At 39.4% G+C, this 5,753-nt stretch overlaps 1 pseudogene; it reads right to left on the bottom strand.

Moving 5' to 3' along the window:
• Positions 1-1,478: 1,478 nt before the first annotated feature.
• Positions 1,479-2,036, bottom strand: LOC114627355 (annotated as a pseudogene).
• Positions 2,037-5,753: the final 3,717 nt, after the last annotated feature.

The raw sequence follows: 5,753 nt of genomic DNA, 5'->3' as shown, positions 1-5,753 counted from the left end.
AAGTTGATTTTATTCGATATTAGAATGGCTACTCCAGCTTGTTTCTTTGAACCATTTGCTTGGAAATTTTTTCCAGCTTTTTACTTTGAGGTAGTGTCTGTCTTTGTCACTGAAGTGTGTTTCTTGTATGCAGCGAAATGTCTGGCCCTGTTTTCATATCCAGTCTATGTCTTTCTATTGGGGAATTGAGTCCATTGATTTTGAAAGATATTACAGGCCAGTAATTGTTGGTTACTGTTATTTTTGTTGTTAGTGGTGGTATTATGTTTGTGTAGTTCTCTTCCTTTGGGTTCTTGTGATATGAGTAAGTTTTTATTTTTCTTGGTTGTAGTTTCCCTGTTTGTGTTGGAGTTTTCCTTCTATCATCTTCTCTAGGCCTGGATTCCTGGAAAGATACTGTTTAAATTCAGTCTTGTCTTGGAATACCTTGGTTTCTCCATCTATGGTAATTGAGAGTTTTGCTGGGTATTTTAGCCTGGGATGGCATTTGTGTTCCCTTAGGGTCTGCATGACATCTGCCTATGATCTGGCTTTTTGTGTCACTGCTGAGAAGTCTGGTACAATTCTGTTAAGTCTGCCTTTCTGTGTGACCTAGCATATTTCCTTTGCTATTTTGTAAATTTTTTATTTGATTATTATGTAGCCAGTGGATTTTTTCTGCTCCAATTTAATTGGTGTTCTACACACGTTTTTCTTTAGGTTGTGAAATTTTTCTTCTATGATATTTTTTCAGAGTTTTATTGTGTTGCACTGAAGGAACAGCAGGGTGGTTACACAGTTCTCTCATTCATTTTTGAAAATCTAAAGTACTTGCAAATTCTTAATACCTTGACCACTGGATTAGAACAGTATGCATTAATATAACCAGTTTCTTAGTAAATAGTGTCTTACAAATAAAAACCCATTTAGAATAGCTTTAAGTGCATTCTTTACAGATAATTCAGCATGTTTATATCACTTAGGCTTAAGAATTAAAGCAAGTGTATTACTCTGATGGAATGAGGAAGACCCCTCTCATGCAACACATAGGGATAATATTCAAGTCAACAGGGAATGAGATCCCACTCTTCTTACTGTTGTGTCCATATATAATCATCTACAGTGATAAGTGGGGAACCTACGATGCTCCCCAAGAGTCAGGTATACACTTCACTTCACCAGAAGCACCTCATATCTACAACTAATTTATATTTAGATAGCATTTCAATAAAACCAAAATGAGCCCACCAAGTCCTCTAAGCAAAGCTTCCAACAGACTGAGGGGGGTCAGTAATGAATGCAACCACTCGGGTTATGGCTGTTCCTTAAGAGTGCAAGTTCAACCTGTCAACACCAGACATAATCATTTTATATTAATTTATATGTAATTCCATTTAAATTCTTTATCCAAGTAGAACATATGAAAACAGTCTTTCCACAAGTAAAAAATGTGGAGACATTTAAAAAATAAAAAGTCATTTTTTTTTTAAAGTAACTGATCAGATTCCATAGGCTACTCTTGGAAACAGGACCTTGCTGGATAGAATCCCTTCATTGGTGGCGTTTTGCATGCACTTAACTAGACTGATTCTTCTGTGTTGGTCTAGGAGCTCACCAGAACATAGATCATAGGTAGTAAAAAAAAATGCTAGAAGGTAAAAAGCTAGTTTGCTCCATCCTTCCTTCTGACAGTAGGCTAGAATGTCTGCATTGATGATGGTCGTCGGGTCGTAGAGGCCTGGGCCACTCATCACTCATATACCTCCAAATATTATATGCCAAAAGGGGCATATTGAGGCCCAGGGTAAGCCACTCTGCTGCACAGAGAAACATGACACAGAAGAAAGCATGGATGAGGTACTCTGGAAGCACAAGAGGATTCAGGGTATTACACTGGTCTATAGGGTTCTTGTAATCAGTCTTCACCTCATCAAATGCTATGATGTGCCAGATGGCGAAGAAGATGAGCGCGGTGGTGAGCAGCAGCGCCAGAATATAGCAGAAGGCCGCGAAAGTGAACGCCATGGCTGGGGAGGAGCTGCCGGGCGCACCGGGGCCAGCGGAGAAAGGAGACGCACGGCCCTCTGGCTCTTCTATGATTTTGTTGATAATATTTTCTTGGCCGTGGAGCTGGGATTTTTCACTTTCTTCTATTACTATTATATTCTTAGGTTAGGTCTTTTCATGGTATTTCCAGATATCCTGGATGTTTGTGTCAGGAAATTTTTATCTTTAACATTTTCTTTGACTGATGTATCAGTTATTTGTATTGTACCTCCTATGCCAGAGATTTTTTCTTAGATCTCTAGTATTTTATTTGTGATGCTTGCATCTGTTGTTCCTGTTCTCTTCCCTAGGTTTTCCATCTCTCGGAATCACTCAGTTTGTATTTTATTTATCGCGTCTATTTCCACTGCCATGTCTTGCATAGTTTTATTTCCTTCACCTATTTAATTGTATTTTCCTGCATACCTCTAACAGATTTATTTGTTTCCTCTTTAAAGGACTCTATCATCTTTATAAAATTTGAACTTCTGCTTCATTTGTGTTAGGATTTTCAGGGCTTGCTGTAGTGGGGTAGCTGTGCTCTGAAGGTGTCACATTGCCCTGGATTTTGTTGATGTGTACATTCAAAGGCTTTTGGCAATCTGCATGGCTTTGGTCATAGGATGTTATTGTTGAAGTAGAAATTGGACGTGAATTAACTTTGATGGTCCTGGTGTGGCAGGCTTCTGATGGGTATCCTTGAACTTGATGGTTCCAGATCTGTAGGTCTTTATGGGTCAGGATCTGCAGGTCTGTATTGCTCAGGATCCACATTTCTGTTTGATTTAGAATCCACAGTTCTGTATGATTCAGGATCTGTAGGTCTGATGAAGGTAAAGAAAGAGGTCAAGGGAAAATGGAGGTCTTTTTTGGATACCAAGCTTCTCAGGCAGCTTGGCTTGCCCCAGAGGATTCAGAATGCAGGGAAGATGTGTAGAGGAAGGGAAGCTATCCTGTATGGTTCAGGCTCAGCAGGTATGATGAAGGTTTAGGGGAGGTTACTGAAGAACCTTGAACAAATATTCTAACAACGTCACATAAGGCAATGGTGGCAGAAACAAATAAACAATGTCAACAAAGTGTGGTGTCATGAACCAATGAGTGTAATTGTGATTATTCAACCAAAGTATGGGTACAAGGCTGTGAACATGAGCTTGGCCAATTTCTAAACAGCTATACCACCGAAACCCCCATCTATCTCTTTCTCTCTTACCTTTCTACTTGAGGAAAAGTAATATCAGCATGAGGACTAGTATTGTGAAACCCTACCACCTTACATAAGAAAGTACTTATCTGGCCAGTCCCATGAAGAACATATGTTGACATCACAGCTACTGATACTGAAACAGGGAGACACCATCTTTCTTTCATGTCATTTTCAGAGGATAGATTTTTCCAATTCACAAGCATCCCCAGGCCCAGCCAGTCACCAAAGTTCAAGTGAGACAATGGAAATTTTCTTTTCCTAGCATAATAATAGACCCAAAGTTATCTACATTCTCATGCCCAGAACCTGAACTTATTATCTCCAGTACCAGATATTACTTAAAGATCTTCAGGAATGCTTAAGCCTGGTAGTCTCAACACCATAATATTGTGATAATACAAAAATGTAGAAAAATGGACAGCATCATAGATACAAGTGAAAAGAGAGCAAAGAAATAACAAATGCTGGCTCTTGGCTGCAATTTGGCAAAAGCTGTGAAGGACCACTGAAGCTTAGGGAGAAAAGAGTTTAGAGTCTTCTCCAAGACATGCCATAAGGAACATTTGTCTTGAGACAATGGACTAATCTTGAGATTATGGTTCCTGGTTCTAAGGTTATAAATGTGTCCTGTTTTAGAACACTGTGCTGGTTTTATCCAACAACCCATTTTCATAAATAGAATATGGAAGGGTTTCTCTTTGTAAAATAAAATGTTGTGGCATGCAAATGTTGGTTGCCTGGCTTGGAAAACAGAGGGAGTGTTCATTTCTGTGAGGAAGAGAGAAAAAAAAATGTTCTTTAAAAAGATCTCAGAGACCAGAATCCTTAATGAATCCCCTGAACTGTGGAAAAGAAGAGAAGTTCCCTTACCATGCTAGCAATGATTTGGCAAACCCATAACAGGAAGGTACTGCCCTCAAAATGAAAACAAACAAACAAAAAAACAAACAAAAAAACCAAAAAACGAAACTAAGTTTGATGGTGGAGAAGCACAGCTTACTATATTTTCAGGACTCATCAGGATCTGCATGCTCAGAATGCAGCTGTGCCTTGGAGATATATGAAGGGGGAAAGTGGACACTTATGTCTGTAAGGGAAAATACTCTACTTTGAGGTTTAATTTCACATAGAGACCCCAGGGAATCCAATCTAGCTTTCAGTGTGGAAAACCTCTGAGAGAGATATTTTCTTCAAGATCTAACTGTGGAGCACAGGACTGTAATACAGGCAGGTGAGTGTCCCCAGACATCACAGTACTCTTATTCTTCACTCAGAAGTATAAACCTCTCTTTTTCTCTCTAGTGGGTCAATTCTTCCCAATGGGGATAGGAAAAAAGGCTTATGGACTAATGCTTTGATACTGTGACTATTCTATATGAGGAATGATATATGAGAATATACTGTATTGGGATTCAGCCTGTGACTTCTTTGCAGGACCCTTACCAAAGCCCATCATCTGGGATGAACAAGGCTCTGTGGTTGCCATATGTACAACTGTGAGTATTTCAGGTGTCCTAGGAGGCCCAGAAGTACCATATGCATAAAGAGGTAAGCAAAGTTCTTCTGTGTTCTTGGGACAGACACTTGGCTAAGGAATCCAGGATTGAAATCAACTTCTTGATCCTATATATGGCAGACATCTCTGCAGGGATATTTAAGTGTTATTATACAAGCTCTGCTGGCTTCTCAGAGCACAATGATACCCTGGAACTGGTGATCAGGGGTGAGAAGACACTCAAACATCCCAGCAGAAGCTTTCTTCGAAGAAGGAAGTCTATTCTCCAAGAATACTCCTCTCAGAGTCCAATCCTAGGTGACAGTACGAATAGCTCAAGTTCATTTTTTACACTCCCTTTGAAAAACACAGCATATCAGTCTGGACCTGCTGTGATGTGACCTGAGGTGAGTCCATAACCATGCAGTGTAGCTTATAGATGGATTTTGGCAGATTCATTACAATCCAGAAAGAAAACAAAATCTCTTATGGTCCTTGAAAATGCCAATCAGATATTCCAGGCTCTTTTAGGTCTAGGCTCTCTGATTCCCAACTACACTGGAACATTCAGATGCTATGGCTATTTCAGGAACCAGCCCTAGGTGTAGTCAAAATCAAGTAACATGCTTGGCATCCTACTTTTAGGAAAGGACCTCAGACCAATCCTTTCTTAGTGTATAGGATCACCTTGATGTCATCTGTAAGATCTCTGACCTACAATAAAAGTAAAGAAAAGTTTCAGTTCAACAGTCTCCCCCCTTCATAGATTCATGTCACCAGCCTCTCCTGATGCAAGTAATGATGTTCCCTCCATGAGACATTGTAACTTAATTAGGGCTTGAAGGTTTGATGATGACACACAGTGGATCAAGTGATCAGACATTTTCTCTGTTCTCATTATGATTCCATTTGTATAAAACTCCACAATCTAAAACAACACAAGGAGGAAAGGATTACTCCATCTTATAGCTTATAGTTCATTATCAAGAGTATTAGAAATCAACACTCTAGGTAGGAACTGAAGTA

Source organism: Grammomys surdaster, unplaced genomic scaffold (assembly GCF_004785775.1).
Source record: "Grammomys surdaster isolate TR1022 unplaced genomic scaffold, NIH_TR_1.0 252, whole genome shotgun sequence".
Classification (NCBI taxonomy): domain Eukaryota; kingdom Metazoa; phylum Chordata; class Mammalia; order Rodentia; family Muridae; genus Grammomys; species Grammomys surdaster.
Note: the sequence above shows the minus strand (reverse complement) of the source record. Positions and strands in the feature narration are given on the sequence as shown.